The sequence below is a fragment of the Suricata suricatta genome, chromosome 7, assembly GCF_006229205.1.
Source record: "Suricata suricatta isolate VVHF042 chromosome 7, meerkat_22Aug2017_6uvM2_HiC, whole genome shotgun sequence".
NCBI classification, from domain to species: Eukaryota; Metazoa; Chordata; class Mammalia; order Carnivora; family Herpestidae; genus Suricata; species Suricata suricatta.
In genome coordinates this window covers 83,938,235-83,949,300 of record NC_043706.1, presented here as the reverse complement: position 1 = coordinate 83,949,300, position 11,066 = coordinate 83,938,235, and positions in this window count along the sequence as shown.

Sequence of the window (11,066 nt, the reverse complement as noted above, 5' to 3'; positions counted from 1 at the left end):
TGAAAACCCATGGGGAGAGGGGAAGAGGACAATTTAAACTTGGCAGGCTTAAAGATAAGTAACAGGAATAAAAACAGGATTTAACAAGTGAAAATACAGTACATCATTCTCCAGAATGCTTAGTATAATATTTAGCAATACAAGATCAAAATGGAATCATGAAAAAATAGTCTATGCAAGAAAGGAGAGAGAGACCTTTATGAAAAATATAAGAAGTTAAAGGAGACAACAAATTATATAAAATAAGAACTTTAAAAAACAAAGGCAAAATCAAATATAAAATGTCCTATGGATAGATCCACTGTCAACACTCCATTCCTCCTCTTGAACTTGTAACTGCTGTACATGCAACCATAAAGAAAGTTAGATACAAGACAGCAATATCAGCATTAAAAAAGTGGAAATAAAAATATTCACTAACTTGAATTGCATTGATGCACTTTATATTTTCAAGAGAGTCATGTGAACTAAAAATCATATTGGAAGTCAATTTAAAATTTACAGTCCCTGCCAAATAAGTAGAGATGGTAAAATTATTTTTCAAGTGGACATTTTTAATACTGAATTTTGTGCTGACTTTCTTCCAAATATTTAAGCTCAAACTGTCACTGAAAAAGTAATCTCTGTAGAAATGTTGACTAATGATAACAGTAACTGGATGGAATTCACAGCTAAAGCACAAAAAGATAGTTTGCTATTATATTTCCAAAGTAGACACAAACAGAACTGCTTTGGCTCTCAGTCTATATTTTGGCAAAAGACTTTACTCTTCAAGTTTCTAGTTTCCCAACCAATTCTACTGTTTTCATGCAAAAAAAAAAAAAAAAAAAAACCATAATAAGTGTTCACCTCTAAACTCAGTGGGATTGATTATATAAGAAGTTGCATGTGGAAGCAAAATGCCAAAATATATTCTAGGCTCCATTACATTGCCTCCTGCAATATTGAACACTTTCCAGTAGTAGGTCTACATTCTCAGCCACACGTATGGAGATAACAGAGATGATTCTCAACGGGAAAAAGAATGCTCCCTGCTCCTCCCTCCTACCCTATCAATAGCCTCATTAATGCCAACAAGTCACAGTGGGAACAATTTGAAGACAAAACCCTCCTAGCAAACACCCACCACTGAACTCAGCAGAAAATAACTGAGCTCTCTGATTTAACTTTACTATTATTTTCTTAATAAAATTTTAAAAGCATGGAAATCTATGACAAGCAGTTAATGTAAAGGCAGGAAAGACTTTAAAGTACTTTATAGGTGCAAAACTCTTTAATGGTCATTTATTAAAAACTAATTTAGGCCTATAAGGTTAATGTGATAACCACATGAACAATAAAAATTGTTTTTAAAAAGGAGAGAAAGAAGCCAAGTGAAATCAGCATTACGTTAGTGCACTCTAATCTACAGAGGTGAATGTGCCACCTGACCTCCACTAGGCAGCGCCCAAATTCCGGAGGCTTCAGTCTTGAAAACACATGTATACACGTCCTGCTGATAGTTTGAACATCTGGCAACTGCAGAATGAGCCAAAGAGATGGTGTGAGCCCAACCCAGGAAGGCATATAATAATCAGCTTTTTTGTATAAAATTATTTCATTTCAGCTGGCATCTTCTTCCCAGCCCCCACATACACCACACCACACCACACTACACTACACAACATACCACACCACACCACGCGCAGACACAGACACACACTTTTTCTGTAAGATAAGCAAAATTATTCTAAACAACATTCTGGGAAACTTCTTTCCTCTAATAACTGAGGCCTTGGCTATTTCCTCAGAATCTTGTTCTACATCATCAAACTGAAACTCTTGCTGGGAAGGATGAAAATAATGACAACTCCAACTGAGAGGCTATTCACACCATTCATAATTATAGAACAGGATCACAGTGGTTACAGAATGGGTGGGGGAGTGGAGGGTAAAGGAGAAAACCATTCGGTCATAAAAGCCATTTCTTGCCAAGGCTGAATACCGGGTCTTAACAGAAGTTCAAACACCTATATTTATCTTTCACTTCGGTAAGAGCTGATTTGACAACTCATTTCATTAATTTAAATGCAATTTAAAAGAGCTGATCCCAAGTAAGTAATTATTTAACTAAGGTTTTAAAACTAATCACTACAGTTTCCTCTAAAATCAAATTCCCTATAATAGTTTCACAGTACATTAGAATGGTATATTACAATGAGGCGTGGTTTTACTTGTCCATTAATGATGCAAGGACAATTTTAACTAAAAGACCTTGTATTCTTACTACTTCACTAAGACACCATCAATATATTTTTGCTCCTTCAAGTAAAAATTTTGGAGTAGCATAATAGAAATTATAAACTAACCATAGTTGCATTCTTGAAGTTCATTCTAGTAAATCTTATCTTCACCCAAACAAATGCCCATCAATTTGAACCAAAGGTGAAATATCCCCTTCAAGTATCTAAAACTTTGCTTTGTTCATACTAACACTGTATTTTATTCATTTTTTTTAATCAAGAGTACTAAAATTTAGCTAGAATAATTCAGGACTATGACAAATTATTACTATAAAACTGCATTAAGTAAGCAAAAGTATTCTTGGTAAAGAAAAATGAAAACCAGAAAAAGGATAGATGAAAATCTCCCTTTATCAACTTACTTTATGTAAGTTGTTGATAATAAAGCAGTCTACAAAGGAATGTCAATGACTTCTGATAGCTAGTTTTACTGAGAGATGATGAGTCACAACTCAAGTGCTGCGTAACTAAAAACAAGAGGGACAAAAGTCTCCACCAGCTGTCATATTTCCCTATTGTATGTTACTGAAGGATCTAGGGTTTTGTTTTTGTAACATTTTGGCAAGCATAGGTGTCCCTCTTTCATTTACATTGTAACTCACTGTGAAAGGTTTATGTAACAGTGATGGAAGGCTGATCCTACAACAGAAAACCAGTATTTTTATTTTAGTTAATAAAACTAGGTGTCTTTTTTTTTTAATTTTTTAGTAATTTACTGTCACTAATGGTCTTATGATAATAATCATAGTATATAATCTGACACAAGTGTTCTTAAAGGAGTTTCTGGTAAAGGACTGCAGCCTCTGTGGGAGGTAACTGTTAGAATTATCTTAAACCACTACCTGTCTTCAGCTACAATAGAAAAAAGCCTTTAATCAAAATAATCCTTTTTCAAAAGAGCAACTTTTTTCCTTCTGCAATTCACTCATCTTAAAAGAGCACTATAGCTTTTGTGCATAACTTAATTCATTCTTCAAGACAAGTACAAAATTTGTCACTGACATTTAGCGCCAGCCGTAGGCAATGGATAAAATGAACTAGTTAGCAATTTAACCTGTAAAAAAACAGAGTGGGATGAACAATTTTCTGCCATCAAAGCAAATGGCTAACATTTAGCAGGATTTTATTTTTATTTTTCAGCCCATCCCATCTTCAAGAAGAAAGAAGTCAGGCTAACATTTTTTCAGGGTCCTAAATCTTCCTCTCAGCCTATTCCTTTAATGGTTTCAAGTAAATGACTATCCAGAGGATAATTAGGCACTGTGCTGTCGCATCGTGTCAGGTCACAGCTGGATTTAGTCAGCATTAACCTTTGGGGAGAATTGGAATATCAGTATCATTTAAAATTAAAGACGTGTAAGCAGGCATTTCTGGAGATGTTAGAAAAGTAATTGTCTGTAAATTGTTTGACCTTGAGATTTAATTGCATGCACAACACACATTCCAGCAAGAGCCTGGACTGTCTTCATCCTTTTACCTCCAAACCTCACTCCACAGGGCCCATTAGGCTACCTGTGGCTTTTTTTAGTAAAATATTAAAGATTTTGGCCTTCAATTTAAAACAAAAGCTTTGAAGCATTGCTAAATAGACAAAAAATTTAAAGCAAACATACTTATCAATCAGAATACAAATTTTACTATATGTTTTTAAATGCACACAGACATAGTTATGTTTGAAGGCTAAATTTAAGTCTCATCCCCCCCATTCTTTCCTGCTAACAAGTTTGCATATTTTGCCTTATTCCCTTTTACCCTAATGAGACAGCTTATGCTTTCAAAGTCCCTCAAGCTAGGCAAATCTCTCCACCACTTCCACTGTTAATAATGAAACTTTGTAATTATACAAATCCAAGGTGGCCAATCAGCTTTCCAGGCTGAGCCTTCGGGTACCTCATAAATTATTCATGTGACACTTGGGCCTGTGAACTCACTTGCTCATATTAGAAGCCTAATTAATATTTAATCACACGTGCAGAGGGCACTTGGAGCTGCACTGTCCCTGAAAGAAGGGTAAATATAAATGTGCATATGCCTTGATGCAAATCTCATTCAGTATCAAAAGGAAGTGTCTATTGGCATACGGAAGAGACCATGAAACACACTAGATGCCTTCCAGTATGATTCACCCCCAGGAAACCTACTGCATACCAGGCACTGTGCAGGACCCTGAGAAAAATTAAGTTGAAATCCCTATCCCCCAGGGCACCCATGAATCCTTTCTGATTTGAAACCAAGGGATTTCAAAGCCTATGACAGGTAAATATTGCCTTTTCAAATTCCAAACAGAAAATAAAAAATTGAACATAGTTATCCAGCAGACTAGAAAGGAACGATATACATCCACATTCTCAAAGGACATTTGGCCTTGGATAGTAGTCAGTCTATTTCTTCAGAGGCAGCAGTGCTATTAAGAAACATATAGCATACCTCAGGAAGCTTTCCTGAGATTTCACTATTTTTTTCCCTCCAGGAGAAAGGGCTAGAAAAATAGACCAAACATTATCTGGCTTGGCGGACTTAAAGTTATCTTATGCCATACAAAGAAAATTAAATTCATTCTTTCAAAGGGTGACTGGAAAAAAAGACCCATTGCTAGTTACAGCACACCAGAGGCTGTGAGATAAGAGAAATTAGTGACCGTGAGAGAAGGATGATCTGGGTCTACAGGCATAACCGCTGGATAGAACCAGCACTATCACGCTGTGAGAATCTATACTCCCAGGTTACCCAGCTTTAAAAGTACAGCCAGTGGCATTGTTTCCAAAGATCTCTTGTCTTTGATAACATCTCCATTCTGCCAGAAATGAATCTATTGCCTTCCCCTGGAGCTGCCATGCTATAGTCATCACAGTCGACAACTCCATATTAAGAGTATCAATGAGAACACCTGGGTGGCTCAGCCCTTTAAGCATCTGACTTCTGCTCAGGTCATGATCTCAGTTTGTGAGTTCAAACCCCATGCCAGGCTCTGTGCTGACAGCTCAGAGTCTGGAGCCTGCTTTGGATTCTCTCTCTCTCTCTCTCTCTCTCTCTCAAAAATAAATAAACATTAAAAAATGTTTACAGAGTATCAATGAGGAGGGGCATCTGGGTGGCTCAGTGGGTTAAGCGGCCGACTTCAGCTCAGGTCACAATCTCTCAGTTCTTGGGTTTGAGCCCTTGATGGGGCTCTGTGCTGACAGCTCAGAGCCTAGAGCCTGCTTTGGATTCTGTGTCTGCCTCTTTCTCTGCCCCTCCCGTGCTCATGCTCTGTCTCTCTCTGTCTCAAGAATAAATAAAACATTTCAAAAAAAAAAAAGACTATCAATGAGAAGACAAAGTTTATAGTTCTTTGGGCATTTATAATGCAGTAGCCACAACATCTCATGAGGTGATTGTGCTCAGACATTTTAGCACATAAGTCAGGTCATGTGATGGTGATCCTTTTACCAAATACAGAAAAGACAAAGAATTACAGGGCTGTCATTTGGAGAGTTAACTAACCAAATGATTTATAATAAACCTAGGAAATGGTATTGCTGGCTACTCTGTTATTTTACTACATGAATTAGGATGTGTCCGAAGATGGTTTTGATAAGCTAGAGTCAGCATAGTTAGTAGAAATAATGGTTATATATGTCTACTAGGATTCGTACTAAACTTTCTTCTTCCTGGTCAAGAGGAAACATCCTTAAAGACTTGCACAACAGCTATGATGAAATCCTGTTACCTTTACCCTGGGTCCTCTCAAATATCCACCTAATCTCCTGTGCTTCTAGAAGGCACTTAAAGCTGAGGATCCTTTTTCCTCAATTACACAGGGTCCTGATTAATTCTAATTCTTTATCAATTTGGAAATTTGCATAGAAATTGTGCATAGATATAAACCATATAGACCTATGAGGCATATATCTCAAATGTCATAAGACAAATAACCATTGATTTCTAAAAGACAATGAATTTGGAGTCCCTAAGATCTGAGTTCAAATTTCAGATCTCTTTATTGCTGTGGCTATGGGCAAGATATCCACTCTTATCAAATCTCAGTTTTGTCACATGAGCTTGCTAAAACCTACATAAAAGATTAAGATAACATATGTAAAGCACTCATTAAATGCCTACCATGTAAAAGGAGCTCAAAAAATGCTAAATAATATGTAGTTATCAGGACTCCCAATTCATCCAATCATTCATTCATTCTTATCCCAATCTTTGTTAGTTTTAATAGGTTATTATACAACAATAACTAGAAATCATGGAGCTATTTATCTTCAAGAGAATGAGGGATTACTCCATCAGCTGTTTTTAGCATGATCCTGATGAGACTCATTGCTTTTAAGAGTTGCACTATGGCTATTATCAGCAACTAAAAAGAGGGAGCATGGCCAAATGTTTCTATACTACTTTAGAAACTTACTTCATACCATCCACAGCCTGATTGTTAGCAAATTTTGTTCATCACTAGTCATAAGCTGACAATCAGTAGGAATTGTAACTCCAGGAAACTCAGTTTAGACTAAGCCAAATCATAGACGATGGTGTGCCAGAACTCAGGGTGATGTTTTTCTGGGGGTTAAGAGGGGTGAGAAGGATAGAGGTTGAGCACGTGCAAATATAACTCCTGGACCCCAAATCTGCTTTGGCAAAATCTTGAGAAATGGCCAAGATGTAATGAACTAAGCAACCTATGTAGCCCCCAAACTCCTCCCTATGGAGTTAATTGAAAGACTAATTTATAATGTAGAGTGAAGAGCTGAGACCGCTCAAATACTTTCTGCCTCAGTGAGGTCTGCCTCTGAAAGAGGGAGAGACTGAGTCTGCAGGTGGAAAGGGAGGTGGGAGTAGTATGGAAAACAGTGAACTCACCTTTGAAAAGCTACAAATGGTGAGGAGAAGAAAGGCAGAATAATTGGGGGAGGGTAGACTATCACTTTAACACTATTCAAATAATTAAAAAAAATAGATACCCACAATTAGACACTCCTCCAACACATCCCTGTGGAAAGACTATATTTAGCAAATGAGTGAAATTATCCAAACTGCTACTGCATGGCAGGCTGGCATCAAGTGGTCACATATTTGATGGGCATAAAGCTTAAAATTCCCAGTAAAAATTAAATTTTACTTCCACATTCACCTCTAGTATCTTTGGCTCTATAAGGACACTCCTTATAATACCTCATAGGCATCACAGGTAGTTATTGATATTCTATCTCCCACTCTATTCCATAAACCCTGAATCAGCATTTCTCAAAAAGTGATTCAGGGATAACACATATCAGAATCCCCTGAAAGCATCTGAAACCTATATAGTTTGGTGAACTCCTTTTAGAAAAACAAATACAAGATTATGAATCAAAGTTAGAAACAAATGTGAATACTTAGCACAAGAAATCGCAACAAGGATCACTTTAGGAAATTTACCTGCAGTGCTTGTATCAAAATAGTTCCCGGTAAAAAGCTGGTTCCCTACCTCCACCCAGAATACTCTGTAACATCTAGCAACTTCAGAATTCACAGAGCCACTGAAGTGAGAAGCTCTGTCAATTAAGCCCTGTTAGCTGCACAGTGCATCTACTTCTGTCTGAGATAATTGTTAAAAATAGAGATGCCCATTGAGGAGGGCACTTGTTGGAATGACCAGTGGGTGTTGTATGTAAGCAATGAACCATGGGACTCTACCCCAAAAACCAAGAGCACACTTTACACACTATATGTTAGCCAATTTGACAATGAATTATATTTTTTTTTAAATTAAAAATAAAAAAATGGATATGCCCAGACCTTTCCAAAATCACTAACTCAGATCTTGTGCGTGAGGACTTAGGACTACCTCCATGTCCACACATGCAACTCTGAGAATCACTGCCCTAGCTGAGAATAAAGCATCCGAGGTCAAGAATCATGTCTTATCTACCCAAATAGTTCTCTTTACATACAACTTCCCTTTCCATATTCCTAGCTCACAGAAGGTAATCAATAAATACGTTGAATTGCAAAATTAAATGATGAGGTCTTTTACCATTCTAACGAGATCCTAGAAGGCAGGGACTAGCTATGTATTTCTCTGAATCACCTCAGCACTTAGAACCATGTTTCTGAACATACTAGGCCCTCAAGAAACAGTGGAATAAACTGCTGTAACAGCATGAAATTTAGAAATCAGCACCAATTTGTAGGAAAAAGAAAAGGATTGTGTGTCGATAAAAAAATGAGATCTTTCTTTTTGGGAGTTGTAAAAAAAAAAAAAAAAGACTGCCAAATCACATACAAGTTTGAAAATCTCAAGCATTGTGGAGTTACATACACATCTTTTCACTCTCGCGTATTTATCGACACTGTGAGTAATAACACTTAGGAGACTGTATGTGGATAATGAGGAACACACACATACCTATTGTAAGGTTCAAACCTCACAAGCTTCCCTCGCTCTGTGAGAAGTAGGGCAGTTACATAGAGCAGAGCGGACGGTGAAGACCCAGAGAGCAGCAGCTCCCCTGCTCCTCCCAGTGGTAACCATGTGGGAATCAGCCCCAGGGGGCCAAATTTTTCAGGAAAGGATGAAAATTCAAATCACTATGAGAGAGCTCTTAAGTTTTAAATGCTACTGAGAACTAAGGCAGAATTTTAAAAGGCATTGAATTGACCAAACAATACATGTCTGCAGGGCATCAGGATATAATCTCTAACACAGGGAGCATTCATAGACAACACTGAATTTAAAAACAAATATCCATACTACAGTGTTATAACTCCCTAATCTGACTGTGGCCTTTCAATAATACTTTCTATATACCCATCTTTGAGCACAGTGCCAGGATATTTGATTCACTGCTGAACCCCTAGCACCTAGTACTCTACCTGGCATGTAATTGAAGCACAATACAGAGTTGTTGAATGAATAATTGGAGCAAGCTTCATTAATCTCATAGATGAAATTCAAAACCATATTACAGGACGAACAAGGCAAGCCTAAAAGAATATGTGTACATGATATCATTAGTTCAAAGTTTAAAATATATAACATAATATTAAATATAGTCTATAGATTCATATGTACATAGAAAAAAATAAAGATTTTCACAGATATGATTAAGACAAATTTAGAATAGACAAATTTATAACCGAATCAAGAAAAAGGTATCAGGAATATGGAGGCATACATAGAAGGCTTTAACTATATTTGCAATTTTTCTTTCTTAAGTTGAATTATGAGCACATGGTGTCAATTACATTCTTTTCAATTTTATGGATTACTGAACTACTTCATAACAATATTTAAATAAACTTTTCACTTTAGAATAATTTTAGATGTATGAAAAAGTTTGAAACGTAGTACAGAGATTTCCTATATATTCTTCACTCAGTTTTTCCCATCTTATATTAGTTGACATCTTATATTACTATGAAATATTTGTCAAGACAAAAAAGCTAACATTGGGGGCACTATTACTAGTCAAGCTCCAGGCTTTAATTGACTTTCACCAGTTTTTCCATCAATGTCCTATTTCTACTCCAGGACTCACGGTAGGGGACCACATTGTATTAAGTTATGTCTTCCCCAGTTTCTTCTGGTCTGTAATAGTTTCTCAATCTCTCTTTGTTTTTCATGACTTTCATAGTCTAAAGAACTTCTGGACAAAGATCCTAAAATGTCTCCTACTGGCTTTTGTTGTGGTTTTGTATGTTCAGATTGGGGTTACAGATGTTTGGAAAGGAAACAATAGAAGTATCGTTCCCTTCTCATCACATCACATCAGGGGTATTGGTGTTAATTTTCATCACTTGGTTAAGACAGTGCTTGTCAGGGTTCTCCAAAGTAAAGTTAGCTGTGTTCCCTTTCCTTGTTCTATTCTTAGGAAAGGAGTCACTTAGTCTGTCTCACTCTCAAGGGGAAAGAGTGTGTGAGCCAAAGCGGGGCAGAAGTAAGTTCCACCTCCTGGAGAGGGAAGTATCTACACATAGGTAATAATTTTTTGAAAAAGAAAGTTGAGTGTAGACAAGAGAAGAGGAGACATGAAGAGAGAGAATTATACTCCTAGAAACATTCAAGGCTTTTCTGTGACCTGTGGAGACAATAGGATCTCCTATTCTTAGGATAAATATATGTGCACATTCAAAATGTCAAAACAGAGTCTTCTGGGAGTTATTTCTTTCCTTAATTGTTCAAAGAATAACCAAATTGTCTAACAGGTAACCATTCTCTAAGCCTAGATACTAATAACTGCTATAACAGAAATGTAATAGTTGTTCTATTTAATGGAAAATTTCCTTTACAAGCATTTGACTACCTATTGTATTCAAGAGAATGGACTGGCACTGTGAAATGTTTCTTCTAAAATATGCAAAATGTTTAGTACTTGCCCACCAAGGAGGTTACAGTCTGTATAGAGGGAGAGGGTTCAGGGAGTTTGAATATAAGTGTCCCCATAACAATAGCCCAGGTCACAGTGGATTTGTTACCGTGACAGAAATAGTAATTCAGTGGTATATGGATTTGGAAGAGGAAAAGATGGAATCCAGGTGAGAGGTATCTAGTGAGACTGTGCTTGCTGTGCATTATCTCTAGGAAAATCCTCTTGTCTTTTTCTAGAGAAGTATAATATCTGAGATCTAGAGTCTTGATTAAGTGCTAGAATCTATAACAGAAGATGTAAGGACGCAGGTCCGATCCAGCCCTCCCCTGTACTTAAAGGGGAAGGCGCCAGCTTCTCCTGAAAGGGCGCACCTTAAGGAGAGACAACTCCTGCAGCACCCAATCGGGAGAGGCCGGCTGATACCTTTGACCTTTCTAAGGGCAGGCCT